The sequence below is a fragment of the Mus caroli genome, unplaced genomic scaffold, assembly GCF_978045245.1.
Source record: "Mus caroli unplaced genomic scaffold, Mus_caroli_1 scaffold_4, whole genome shotgun sequence".
Classification (NCBI taxonomy): Eukaryota; Metazoa; Chordata; class Mammalia; order Rodentia; family Muridae; genus Mus; species Mus caroli.
In genome coordinates, this window is record NW_028227259.1 from 135,898,247 (window position 1) to 135,913,506 (window position 15,260).

A 15,260-nucleotide genomic window follows, 5' to 3' on the forward strand; every position below is an offset into this window, starting at 1 on the left:
GCCCTCTGTGAGAACTCTTTGGCCCACAGCCTTTAGATCAGCCTTATTTAAATGCTCTGGTTCCGTTCTCTAGTGTGCTATTTGTAATTAGAGGAGCTCTTGATGTCAGAGTGCAAAGGGGGTTGGTGTGTCCCCTGAAGCCAATTTGTTTTATGGTAGGTGATTCCTCGGGGATGGCTGTGGCCAAGGTGAACCTACAGGCTGGAGTTTTGGCTACAGAGTTGAGTGGAATTTTTTCTACATGGGAAGTCTGTCTACCATGCTTGGAGATTAGAAATGATAATGATGAAGTTTATCAACGACAGGACAGGGTATCTTGTAGCTTAGGCTGGCCCCCAACATCCTCCGTCTCAAAGGTTGCCTTTAATTTTTGATCTACCTTCTCTCCCCTCCTAAATGATGGGATCTCCAGTATAGGCCACCACTGATGATTTCTGAAGTGCAGGGGATTGGAACTCAGGGCTTCATGTATGCTTGGCAAGCACTCCACCAACTGAGCTCCATTCTCAGTCCCTCCTGTGTGATTTTTCTTTTTAAATCACTGGTAGGATCGGAGATGCATGATGGTTAATCTCGACAACTTGACTGGATTTTAAATTACTGGGGAAAACTGTTATCTGTGAGAGAATTTTCTGGATTAAGTTAATTGAAGTGGAAAGATCCACCCTTAATGTGAGTGGCACTATTCCCTGGACTGTGGTCCCAGACTAACTAAAGAGGAGAAAGCCATCTTGTTGAGCACCAGCTCTCTCATCCGTTTCCCGACTGCAGGCGCAATGTAAGCAGCTGCCTCGTACCTCTGATGCTCTCTCTGCACAGTGATGGACTAACCCCTTGAACTGTGAGCCAATGTAAATTCCTCATCCTCTAAGTGGCTTTTGTCAGCCATGTTACGCAGCAAAGAGGAGAGTAAATAAGGGACGCTTTGTTACCAGCAACTGGAGCCAGCACCTGAACCACAATACAGCTGATGGCTCACCCTTGGGCTTCCTGCACATGATTTATGTCCCGATTTCTGTGACAATGAGATGAGGAATGAAAGGCCTCACTTGAAGGTGAAGGGTACATCTTGGGGAAGCACAGCAGTACATTCCAGGTGCTATGAATGAATGAATGAATGAATGAATGAATGCTCATAGCTCTAATGAGACAAGGCTGACTAGGCCCACTAGGTCTGTGTGGCCCTTTCCTCGGGGAAGTCACCCAAAACCCAAACCTGTTAGGACAGGATACAGGGGCCCTAGACCTATTACATAAGATCAGAATCATGCCATTTCATGAAAATTAAAACAAAAGTATCACCTTGAGAAGATCACCCCTGGAGAGTCTTAAAAACCCAAATTGTTGGGGCTGGAGAGATGGTTCAGCTGTTAAGAGTGTGACTGTTCTCACAGAGAAGCCCAGTTCAGTTTCCAGCACCCATGACAGATTTAATACTATCAGCCACAAATCCAGTCCAGGGGATATGAGGCTCTTTTCTGGCCTCTCTAGGTACCCACAAGAGTAGATGCATAGCCATATGCAAACACCTAAGCACACAGAGTTGTGCTTAAATGAAAGCATTGATAGAATTCACAGAAACGGATCAAGCCAGTCTTCCACAGTGATCCAATGAAGAGCAGGGCCCATAAACACCAAGAGGTTTGCTAACCATTTAAGGTTGTAGCCGAGCCATTATGGTTATTTAAAACAGTCTTACATTGACGCTGGTTACAAGCTGAATGTACTGGGCCACTCTTATAAAGCTGGAATCTATGTGCGGAACATGTTTTAAAGACTAGCAAGATATAAAATGATTCACAGAAGCTGTGAGAAGACGCTTGGTTTGCCCACCTTCCCATTCCTTCCCATCTCCTCCTCAAACCCCCGTGTATGAGCATCACATGTTATTCGGGTTAATGAAAAACAGACGCCTAGGCATGAATATCTAGGTTGTCTAACTACATTAAAGTGAAATAAAAAGTTCACACACAGAGTAGAAAGAGCCAACTCAACAGTTCCAGGGCCTCGGGAAGGACACACATCTTATAAGCCATGGAGTTTATGGATGAAGCCCCCTGAAACCCAGTGCAGCACCACTACTCTGAGACTTAATTTCTCTCCATCCGGCTCCATAAAGACGGCGTTCAACTAGAGGGCTTACGGGACTAACATGAAAGGCAAATCTGAGTCACTTTCGGTGATATCTGATTGAATCAGAGGCGACAGAGGGATCCCAACAGTAGCTGGCCAGACCTGAGAAACTCATTTTCTTCCCTTTGCAAACACGTCTGGTTCTACTTACAGTATCTGTACACTGACCTGAAAATGCGTGCCAATGTGCTGAAATGTTGGTTACAGGTGGTGACTTTCCTAAAGCCACTTAAACAAAGCCTTCCACCCCCTAATTCCTGCACCTCTTGTCTCCATTAGCCAGTAGATGTTTAATGGCTGCTGGTTACTTTAAAGAATGTGTCAGTTCTCTACACATAGACTATCCCATCCAGAGATCAGTTGTGCTTGTCGGTGAATACTCTGAGTCCTCCACGTTCCCCACACTGCCAGGGTGTCTCACTGAACCTATCACTCACCGATCTGGCTACCCTGCCCCAGAAAGCTTCCCGTCTCTGCCTTTCCAGAACTGGGCTTACAAGCATGCAACATATTTATTAGCTTTTCACAGGGGTGCTGGGCAGCCAAACTCAGGTCCTCATGCTTGCATGGTATAGAGTCATCTCTCTGGCCTTAAGGTTTATTTTTTCGAGAATAAAGACCCTTGGGTCCTGACCTGTAGGATCTTTGTCAAGAGCAAGGACATGCAGCTTCCCCTCTGTCCCCAGTTCCCGCTGGTCTGGCAACTCCCTTCATCATTCCAGCCCCACTCAAGTGTTCTTCCACACAGAGCGCTCCATAGGAATTCCATGCTACATCTGGAATGTTCTTCTCATAGTCCCAACCCCTCACACATTTACACATGCACACACACACACACACACACACACACACACACACCCCTTCAGCTAGCGCATGAATGCACCTTCTCCCCAAGATCTGCCTTTACTGTCACATCACAGCCCTCCCGCTCAACAGCCCTCCCTGCTAGTTAATTCCTTAACATCTAAAACTCGTACACAGACATTACCATTCGTCATGTATTTCAGTGTTCCTATCCTTGTCTCCACACCCTTAGCTCTGCAAAGGCAGAAAAATGATCGGATCACCAGTTCCTGTAATACTGCCTGACACTGTCTGGGCAGGTAAAACATATTCAGTTTTACTATTTTGTTATTATAATTCTGAGACAGAGTCTCATATAGCTTATGTGTCTTGGAATTTGCTAAGTAGCCAGGGATGAACTTGAACGCCCAACCCTCCTGCCTCCCCATCCTGAGTGCTGGGATTACAGACATGCATCTGGTTTAGAGATGTATTTTTTTTTTAAAGAGATGATTGGGAGGCTGGGGAGACAACTTGGCTGTTAAACTGCTTGCCCTTGCCATATAAAGATGAGGACCCAAGTTTGGATCTCCAGTACTCTGAAAAAAAAAACCTGGATATGGTGGCACATAATCCTAGCTCTAGGGAGACAGAAAGAGGAGGATCCTTGGGACTCACTATCAAGCCAATCTTGCTAGCTCTAGGTTCAGTGAGACCCTGTAACAAAACAATAAGGTGAAGAAGGATAGACAAAGGTCTGAAATCACCTTCAGGCCTTCATATATGCACATATGTGTCTATATGTGTATGGTGTATGCTTGTGCATGTGAACACACACACACACACACACACACACACACACACAAAGATGAACTGGAACTAGGCTTACAAAGCAACATTGAGGAACACAGATACTAAGCTAAAAACACACTACATAGTGCAGTCTCCATGACACCCTCTTCCTTTGAAGTCTTCAGCATCCTTTGAGAAGGAAACCAAGCCGTCAATTTGATTCCAGCCATATATATACCCCTTTCTTTCCCTTCCCCTCCACCAGATAATTCTAGAAGCCTTCTTTTTTTCCTTTTTTCTTTTTACATAACTGTACTCAGAAAGTCATTTGAGAAACCTGCTTGAAAGAACGGCCATGTTTTGTTGATTATAGCCATAAACTCTGGAAACACTATACCCAACAAGGGACGTGCCCAAATACCACTTGAATTGGAACCTCTCTCTTGAAGAATCCTTCTTTCAACAGCTTTTGTGCAGTGGAATAGACAGACCCAGTGGGCTGCTGGGTTAATTACAGCTCTGCAAAACTCTAACTGTCCCTGGGGGAGGGCGAGCAGAGCCTGCCTCGCTTCTCGATTTGCCTGTTTGAAGATGTCAGTGGCTTGGTTTCCTTCTTGATCTTCCTATATGATTTCTAGCCCTTCCTTCTCCAAGAACAAATCCCAGGTAAAGTTATCCAGGAAACTCAATGATTCCAACACACTCCTGGGGGTCAGATTCCTATGGCTTTTATTGCTGACACACATACTATTAAGAGATGCCATTTGGGGCATGTTTGTCTAGAGGGTCAAAAGACATGGGGACAGAGGGTTAAAAATGGTCCAGCTATTGTTACTGTTACCTTTGAGATTAGAGGCAAAGACCACAGGGCTTCTCTTTCTTGTGTGTGTATGTGTGTGTGTGTGTGTCTGTGTGTGTGTGTGTGGTGTGGTAAGCATGTGTTTGTGGACATATACAAGGCTACATGCATGTAAATGCATATAGGTAGAGGCTAGTGGTTAATACAACGGCACTAGGTGTCTTTGCTCAATTGCTCTCCAAGTTTTCTCCCTTCCCCGTGACAGTATCTCTGGTATCTCAGGCAGGCCTTGTACTTGCTACTTAGTTGAGGATGATCTTGACCTCTTGATCCTCCTGCCTCAGGTGATTACAGGCCATTACCATCCTATCTGGTTAATGTGGTACTAGGGATGGAGCCCATGGCTTTGTTTTTAATAAGGCAAGTGCTCTATCAATTGAGCTACAGCCTCTGTCCCAGCCCTACCCTCCTTTATTGTTTGAGACAGGGTCTCTCTCTGAGTCAGCAGCTCAGTAATTCAGCTGAGCCAATGAGCTTCAGCGATCAGTCTATCTGTCCCCATAGCAGGGGATATAGATACCCACTACCATGCCTGCCTTTTACTTAGGTATTGGGTATGTAACTCGGGCCCTTACTCTTGAGTGACAAGCTTTTTACCAACTGAGCCATCTTGAGAGCACTCTTTCTCTGTTCTTTTATTTTCATGATCCCTCCCCTTCCTTCCACAACCCCTTTACCTATATTTAGACATTGCACTACACTTGCTTTTTGACTCAGATCTTGGTGTGTCCTTGGTGCTCAAAACTTCTGCAACCCAAGTTTGGATGATTCCAGGGATCAGACATACACTGTGGTGGCCCAAGTCACATTTGCACACTGTTGAGGATAAAAAGCTGGCTTTTGAATCATCAAAGGAATCTGTCAGAGCATCACCACCATGGCCAAGTTCAGCCCTTTCCATCAGGCAGGCTTCCAAACCCACACATGGCAGTCCCTCTGCCCATGATCTTTCTTTACCAACATGGTTTGCTTTGGCCATGTTCCCTGAATTTGGGGTTCCATTCTTCAATGCAGTCTAGAGGGCCAGATATGATACAAATTCTCTCATCAGTTCTTTTTTTTTATTATTATATGGGACTGGTGGCCTCTTGGGAAAGTGACTAAGGTCACAGGGCTTCTAGCATGTTTACCTAGTAGATGACATACAGCAGGGGGGACAGAGGGGAAGACTGCACCTCCTCATCTCCCTTCCATGTGCGTAGAACATTTTCTTTGTATGAATAAAGCCCTCAGCATTTTACAAAAACAAAGTGAACTGGATTAAACCCTAAAAACTTCCTAACCCTTCCCTTTCTCCCCGTCTGTGGTGGTACAGGCTTGTAATACCAGAACTGAAAAGGCTGAGTCAGGAAATCTGTGAATTCAAGTTCAGCCTGGGATACAGTTTGACTCTGTTTAAAACCACCACCACCACCACCACTACCACCACCACCACAACAACAACAACAACAACCACAAGATACGGCTGGGGAGATGGCTCAATGGGTAAATTAGTTGTTGCACAAATACAGGGACTAGAGTTTGTATCCCCAGAACTACATACAAGTGAGATGGGTACATTGGCCTGCTTGCAATCTGAGAACACAAGCAGTTGAGACAGGGAATACACAGAGCAATACGGGTAGCCAGAGTCACAGTAATGATGAGTCGTGCATTTAGTGAAAGACCCTACATCCATATAGAAGATAAAATGTGATCTAGGAAGACACTCAATATCAGCCCCCAGCCTCCACACACATGTGCATGCACACTCCCTAACACGTGTCCCTGAAATATACATGTATGCACATCACATGCACATATGTCAACAGTAGAACTACCATATGAATCAGCTGTGCCGTATAACCCAATGGACTGTAAGTCAACATATCACAGAGATACAAAACAGTCTATTTCTGGAAGATAATCTGAAAGGCTCCCATTTCAGAATCCAAGTTTCTTTGCGCACTGTCAGTGACAACGCTGGCTCCATCTTTTCTGCCGTTGGCATCGCGGTATGGGTGATGCAGTGTTAACACTGTGTCTGTCACTGACCTTCTTCCTACCTTGTGCCTCAGACTCTCTGTCCAAGGGCAACTCCTAGACCTCAGTTCCCTGCCTCCTTCCTGTCTCCTGTGAGGTAGCAGGCAGCTGAGTACAGCATCCTGGCTAGCCCCCCACAGTCTAGACTCTGCTCATATGGATCCCTCGCTTGACTGTAGCAGCCATTGCAATTCAGAATTCTCCAGCATATACAAGTGAGCCTTCTCTTCCGTCCCTTCTCTCTCAGCATAATTCACCAGCAATTGCCATCAGTTTCCTGCCAATTACCATCAGCCCGAGGACTCAGAGAGCCCAGGTTACAAGCCGCCTAGGAAGCAAAGAAGTAAACACCCCAGGATTTCCCCTCCTCACCACCCCCAGCCTCTAGCTGCTCTGAGGAATGTACTGCTCCCTGCCGCCTGTCCCAGGTGGTGTACACTTGAAGCCTGATTTCTCCTTCGGAAATGAGAAGGTTTGTCCCTGACTGAAAGGGCTTCAGGCGGTTGTCAGCAGCCTCAAGAAGCCCCCTCAGGATGGAATCCTTCCCAAGTGCTCAAATCGTGTCATTATAAATGTCAAGGAACAGACCAAGTCCCCAGTCTGCCTTTCTCTTAACAGGCACAGGGAGAAGAATATTCCCTGGGGGCGTTACCACTGCTGTAAGCTCAAACTGAGCTGTGGTAAAGACAGTGGGTGAGGAAGACCATTCAGTCTTTAGGGGTCTTGAGAAGCAGGCTGAAACAAGTCCTTGGTTTCTTTCTCTTTCCCATCCCCTTCCTCCTCTCCAGCCCTCTTAGAGACAGGGTCTAGCCCAGTCTGATCTGGAACTCAGATATGATACGCCTGATCCCGCTAGTCCCATCTTCTTGATGTTGGGGTTACTGGTGTGCACCGCCATGCTTGGTGTGTGTGTGGTATTAGAGATGGTGCCCATGATTTTACACACTCCACCAACTGAGCTGCTGCCCTAACCCTCATTTCTCTTTTGAGCTGTTTGTAAATCAAGGAAGCAAGTGGGATCCAATGCTATAAATGAGATCAGATTGTTGTGGGAGAGGGGAAGGTGGGGTAATAGAAACTACAACAACAGCAGAAAAACAGCAATTGTACCTTGTGCCCTATGTTTCAGCCTTTAGAGCATATAGAAATAACAAAATAAACTGTGTAAAAACTTACAGCAATACCAAAAATTTGATTGTATATTAACCTTGACCTATCCGACCTGGCTGCTCTCATATTTCAGTCCTCTAGAAGCTGACTCCTTCCCTATAAACTGAGATTGGGGGGGGGGGGAATCTCCCTTGCCATCTTCCAAGTCAGCTCATCCTTTTACTCTGAATCAAATTCCTCTTTCTCCTGCCTTCAGGCTCTCGTGGAGACACTCTGGTTCCTACATAGTAGGTGCCGTGACACCAGTGAGGCCCTGTTTGATCCACTAAAATGCTCTGTGCCTCACTGACCTTATTTCTGAATGACAAAAATAAAGGCTTTTCCAATACTGCTTGCTGTTGAGAATAAAGGAACTGATCGTGTTTGCTTGCTCGCTTTTAGGGAGGCGGGGCACACACATATGCATGCAGTGGCCAGGAGACAATCTGACCGTGTAAGGTTCATCAGGTGCTGTCCACCTTGTAAGGTTTGTTAATATGAGGCAGGGTCTCACTATGCAGACCAAGCTGGCCTGGAATCTATACCCTCCCAAGTGCTAGAGTTAAGCTCTATACTATCAGGCCTGTACTGCCTGGTTGTGTGAGACAGGGTCTCTCACCGACCCTCTACTTGGAAAGGCTAGCTACTCACCAAGCTGAGGATCCTTTTTTACTTCTGTCTCCTCAGTGCTATGGCAGTGTATGCTAACATACCTGGCATTCCTCTTCTTCTGCCCAAGAGGGCTCTGGGGATCAAACCTGCATCCTTTCCTGACTAAGCCATCTCCCCCAGGCTACACTGGTTTTGAAGCAAGCCTGGCATACAGTCAGAGGTGACTGAACGGTATTTCTTTATGTCATTGTCACTCATTCTAAGGCCTGATTGGTGAAGCGACTAAAATGACTTTGGGGTGGGCTCACAAATGCTCCTGTTTCTTTAATCAGCCTGGAAATATTCAAAACACAGTCCTGTATCTAAATCCTTAAAGAATTCCAACACTGTGTACATAACAGGGATTCAAGACTTGGGAAAGAGAGGGCTGTTTTGGTAAAATAACAAGCCTGGGTGGGGTGTCTCAGTTAAGACTCTTGGAACCCACATAAAAAGCTGGATATGGGATTGGAGAGATGGCTCAGTGGTTGCAGAGGACCTGAGCAGATCCCAGTTCTATGCTGGGCAGCTTTCAGCTGCTGTGATTGTGGCTCCAGGCTATCAGGTGTCCTCCATCCTCTTTTGGCCTCTGAGTGCACCCATGCTCACATGCAGAAACCTACACACACACACATATACGTATACATAAATAAAAATAAAATCATCAAAAGACCTGCACGTAGTGGCTCGGATCTGTAATCCCAGCCACTGCTATATGTCATGTGAAGAGGGAGATAGAAGTGCCCAGAAGCTCAGGGGTCAACTAGCCTAATGTATGCAGCTCAGTAGCAACAAGGGAGATATGGCCTCAAAGCAAAAGTGGATGGTGAGAAATTATTGCAGAAGGCTGTCCTCTGAACCCATGTGCACCAAACACACACACACACACACACACACACACACACACACACGAGTGCACGCATATGCACACACACATAGGTACACATAGACCAAGAACCCCACCCACCCAAACAGGGATTTACAGCTTCAGAAACATACATCACTGAGTATCAGCCAAGTACTAGTTGATGTGATTACCAATTCTGAGGAAGTAAGAAAATGTCTCTAAAGGTGATGCTTAGGGGCTGTAGGAATACACAAGGATGCCTGTTTTCTGGCACCAGTTCCTTGTACAGGCTGGGTGGCCCACTTACATCTATAGTGAACAGAGCTGCAGATCTGTTGAACATCGGATTTTGATTGAAAATTAATAGCTGCTTTTGACCCGTGTGGATTAACTTCACTTGCTTTAAGTGTCCCCTTAATTGACAAACTACTATCAGGTGAAAGAGCCAATTAAAGAGCGCCGACTCCCTCCACACATCTCCGTCCTCCTGCTCCCCCTCCGTGTTGTCTTGCCAGAGTGTTTTAATAGACGATTTCCGTCCTTGCACAAGAAGATTAATCACTTGGCAGATGCAGAAGAGAGGTGGCAGCTGGGCTCTGTGTGGGTGCAAGGCTGGACTGGGCCAACCACGGGGCAGTGTGTGAAGACCTGGTGAGTGAAGAGACAGTAGACTACTTGCATGGCCTCAAAATGCTGCTAACAGTTCTTGTTGATTGATTGGTGCTCCCAAACTTACCAAGTCTCAGAGGCTACTTGTTTTTTCCCTGTAGCCCTGGCTGGACTGGAACTCAGAGATCCTCTGTGTCCCCAGTGCTGGGGTTAAAGGTGTGCACCACCATCAACCAGCACTGGCTGGAGTTCCTCAATGACACGGGGGAGACAGTGAAGCTAGGTTGTGCTCTCTTCCATTTCTCCTATCTTCCACTGTGGAATGCTGGGATTGCAGGGGTGTGCCTTCGCACCAGGCAAGCTTTCCTTTTTGTTTTGTAGTAAGACAGGTTCTCACTGAGTAGCCTTGGCTGGCTGGGGATTCCATATGAAGACCAGGGTGGCCTTGAACTCAGAGATCTGCCTCCCGAATGTTGTGATTAAAGCCATTTGCCAAAATGAACTTTCTAATCAAAAGTGGGACAGTGTCCATTCATGTGTGTCCATTTATGCCTAAGTTCCTATTAGGGAGTTCTGGGAGAGTGTGGTCTGCCCAAGAACTGTAGACAAACACCAATGACAACACAAAGCATGACTCTTGTAGAATGTTGTCTCCTAACAAAACCAGACATGTCCGCAGATCATCTGAGTCTGCTTACAAGCGTCCAGTGGGATTTGAGCTAGAAATGGTTGACACTTGCTCATGGGGGATGAACGTGGGGAGGGCCATTGGGGCTTCCCTTCAGATTCCAGCCAACTCCAGAATCGTTTGTAAGAAATTCTGCTCTAATGGTTGTGCCATGAAGACGTGCTAGAGAATGATTCTCAACCTGTGGGTTGGCCATGACCCCTTTGACAAACTTCCATCTCCAAAAATATTTACATTATGATTCCTAACTGTAGCATAATTACAATTATGAAGTAGCAATGAAAATAATGTTATGATTGGGGGGGTCACCATGACATGAGGAAGTGTATTAAAGGGCATTTAGGGAGGTTGAGAACCACTGTGCTAGACTAAGTATATAGGCTGAGCAAGGTTAAATGAATGAAGACTCATCTACATAACTTTGGGAAAGCCATCATCCATGCTGGGTGAAGACTCTCTATTGCTGATGCTTTAGGGTCCCTCGAATTCCTGCAAGTAGCCCCTGAGTCATGCTCTGTAAGTAAACTCAATTAAGTCACTGGTTTCTCCTGGTGAACTCTGGTAGAGTTGTGGTTTGGTTTGACTTTGGGACCTAAGGAGTAGGGTGGTAGTTGCTGTTGCTTTGCCTTGCAAAGGAAGGAATTCTCACAACAACAAAAACACAGAGTCCCCAAATACAGGTGAGCACACAAAGAATAATGCCTGCCCTTGGCTGGGATTTTCTGCTGGGGGTCAGCTCTTGCTGTACAAGCCTTCCTTTCCAACCTGTCCATCTTAAGGTTCTTCTGCAGTGAGTTAAAAGAAATGCATAGCTTCAGAGAAGACCCTAAAACCCCTCTACTTGGGAATGGCCCTAAGAAGTCATCATCCTAGATAAGATGATTATACTTGAGCCCATCTTCTACTCAGATGACTGTTTATCTGTATCTTCCCAGAAAGGTTTAATCCAAAACCAATTGAATCTGTCACTCAATTCGGGATGAGGTAGGGAGAGCACCAAGTAGTAGGTGGTCTTCTCCTCCTCCTTCTCCTCCTCCTCTTATTCCTCATCCTCCTCTTCTTCTTCATATCATCCCAATGAATTTTTAAAAAGATTTATTTTTTTATCTATGTGTATGTGTGTGTATAGCTGCGTGTGTATGTGCACCATGTGAGTGCAGTACCTCTAGAGACCAGAAGAACATGTAAGATCCACTGCAGATGGAGCTACAGGTGATTGTACACTGTCCCATGTGGGTGCTAGGACCCCAACTTGGGTCCTCTTCAAGAACAATAAGCTCATAACTGATGAGCCATCTCTCCAGCTCTGATTTTTTATTTTTAATGACAAGAATCAACCATGACTAACAGACCTCCCACATACCCTATTATAGTTGTACTAACACAAGAATGGCACAGATGGAAAAGCTCAGAAAATTGCATTAGAAAATCTGGAAGGATCCTTAGGAATTATCTACTTAGTGTTTACCTCAAGTATGTTATTATGAGAAAAATCCAAACACACAGAAAAATTGACAAACATTTTATAGTGAATACCATATACCCACCACTGACATTACATAATAAACATATTATTGTATTTGCTTTATTATTTATCTGTGGCATCAAGACAATTAATTATTCACCTCTTTTCTAATTGATTTTTTCAAAAAATAAAAAAGTACAAACCTTAAGACCCAATGTTGTCTGTCTGTCTGTCTGTCTATCTCTCTCTTTCTCTCTCTCCCTCCCTCCCTCCCTCCCCATGTGTATGTCTCTCTGTATGTATGTGTGTGTTAAGTGTGGCTCTGTATATGGAGATCACAGGATCACGGGACAATCTCAGGTGTCAGTCCTTGCTTGGCATTTTGAGATAAGAGTCTCTTGCTTGCCACTGTGTGTGGCAGGCTAGGTGCCCCACAGATTATGTTAATTCTCCTGTCTCCACTGGCCATGTTCTAGAGATGAGAATAAAAAACCCTTGTGGTCCTGCGTCCAGCTTGCATGGGGGCGGTGGATCTTAACTACAGCAAGTGCTTTATCCATTGATCCATTCTGCTGACACCCCACCCCACCCCCTGCCTGTTTGAGATAGTTTCATTAAGTAACTCTGGCTGTCCTGGAACTTGCTATATAGACCAAGCTGGCCTCAAACTCACAAAGATCCAGCTGCTTCTGCCTCCTGAGTACTGGGATTAAAGGCATATATCATTATGGCCTCTCTCAGGTCTCTTAGTTGAAAGTGAAGAGTAATAACCCAAAAGAGAAGTGAGAGCAGATCCTTGACCCCGAATGGCTCCCTGTGTGCTGCTTTGACACTTACCAGTGCGATCAACACCGCCATCTGTACCTCAGAGAGAGTGACATGAGGTCACAGACGGGATGAACTGGTAAGACATCAGGAGCATAGAATGGGAATGAAGAAAAGCAGATCTCACCACTGGAGTCCATGATCAACTGGCAATGACTCAGTGGAGCAGAACTGAGAAGGATCCCCACGTCCTCCTGCTCTCAGAGGCACACCTTCATGATGAGAGAGGACAGTAAATACAAGCACACTCCTGAAACAAAACATCTGCAGTGATTCTAGCTCCCTACAGTTGGAAGGAAAGGTCTGAGAGCCTCCAAGCTCTGTGGAAACAAGGCTGGTTTTAGCCTTTACGCTATAAGAATTGTTCAAGGTGATGCTTTCAACCCCCACAATTGGCCATGGTTGTCTCTGAAGGAACATATCATCTATCTACCTAGCCCACCAACATTCTCTGCCTGAGTTTCCCTCTCTGTAAAAAAGATACTCCAGGTGCTCAGACCACTGTATTTTCCTGTGAGAAAACATGTACTAATACCGACACAGTGTCTATCCCGTGTGTTCATCCACACAGAACCATTGGTGAGGTTCTAGGGGACTGTGATGGTCAATACTGTCAACCGGAGGGAACCTGGGCTTTCCCAGGAGACACATCGCTGGACATGCCTGAGAAGGGGATTTCTACACTGGGGTAACTAAGGAGGGAAGACCCCATTAACTGAGTGGCACCGCTCCACAGGTCAAAGTTCTGAAACGAAATAAACAGGAGAAAGCAAGCTGGGCACCAGCATCCTTCTCCCCCTGCTTCCTGACTGTGGAAGCCATGTGACAGGCTGCCTCATGCTCCTGCGGCCATGCCTCCCCACCATGACACACTGTACCCCTCAGTGGTGAGTTCACAATAAACCTTTCCGTATTTAAGGTATTTTGGTTCAGTAGCAAGAAAAAGAACTAATATGGCAGCTTTTATGACTAAACTCCAACACCTTTGCAGACTTACATTGGAGCCCTTCCTCCGCTCCCGCACCAGTTCCAAGGCTTGCAACTCAGGCATGCTAGAGCACACCACCACTCCATGTTCCAGTGCGGAGTGGATGAATACGGAGGCTGGACACTGTGATGCTGTTTGCGTGTTTTCTCACAGGAAATCACAGAGCTATGGACACCTGGAGTACTTCTTTCCATACAAGGAAACCGAGGCAGACAACACTGGTAAGTCCACCCGTGGCTCAAGGTGGGTTCCAGCTAAAGCAACCCTGTTTTCAAGACCAGGCTGCCCCTGATTTGGACAGCTGGCCTTCTTTTGCAGAAGGGGACCTCTCAGGACACAGTCCTGAGGCCGTTAGCTTTGAGAAGTCCTGCTCACTTCTGCAGGCCCGTTGGACAATAGGTAGTATTTTACACTGACTTCTGGGAATTCGGAGAAAAAGCAGAGTGACAGAGGAGAGTGGGCAGATGCTGAGGTGGGTGGGCATAGCTTTGGGGTCCTGAGTCTGAGTCTCACGAGATGTGCCACAGGAGCACGAGTGCTTGAGTGTGTGACCAGTGTGAATGCATGTGAGTGCATGCCTGCCTGTGACTATGTGTGTGTCCCTTACCTGTTTCATGTGGGGATGGGCCTTCTCCACCATGGGAAGGACTCAACGAGCCTGTACTTATAGGGGTGTGGTCCATGAGACCACCTGTCCACTCAGCAGTACTCAAGACCCTGGTGAAGACTGCACTTAGTAGCTGAGGATATGGCTCTGTTGGTACAGTGTTAGTCTAGTATGCATGAAACCCTGGGTTCTATCTCCGAGACCATATAAGCCATAATGTCCATCTTCATTCCAACACTGGTGGTAGGAGAATCAGGAGTTCAGGCTATTCTTGGCTAAAAGTGAGTGCTAAGTCACCTGAGATATTTAAGACTCAAGGAAAAAAAAAAAAGACTATGATAACCTCTGCCCCTCAGCCTGGTCTCCTATCCTCAGATTCTTACTGGACCTACATTGAGGTTCATGCCCCATGTCCCAAGGGTACTTCCAAGAACACACTCAGATATAGGGCCCACCATCCTGGGCTGCAAAGGAGCCTGGGGCAATGATCACATCTCATCAGCTTTACAAGTAATAAGGCTCAGATGACAGGGGTTGTGCACTTGGCAAAACAACCAGGGCCTTGTCTTCTTCTAGATTTAGGTTACATGCTGGCATGGTGCTAAAGGCAATGGAGATGTACTGGTAACTATGGCTTCTCTGGAACTAGCAGCCCAGTCTGGAAGAGCTCGGCTTTGAACTTGGACTCTGATAGCTTTGTTCTTGTACTGACTGCTGTGACTGACAACCTGAATTGCCAGTGAACAAAATAAATAATATGATAAGTATATATGTGAAATAAATGACTGAATAGATAAACAATGTTTGAGCCCGAAGGTTAGCTTCTAGCCTATATGCCCCTC

The 15,260-nt window shown here is 46.0% G+C and overlaps 1 protein-coding gene across 7 annotated transcripts in view; it reads right to left on the bottom strand.

The window, feature by feature from the left end:
- Positions 1–15,260, bottom strand: part of Auts2 (activator of transcription and developmental regulator AUTS2) — a 1,097,294-nt gene that overhangs the window by 289,438 nt on the left and 792,596 nt on the right. The gene's annotated exons all lie outside the window — the stretch shown is intronic.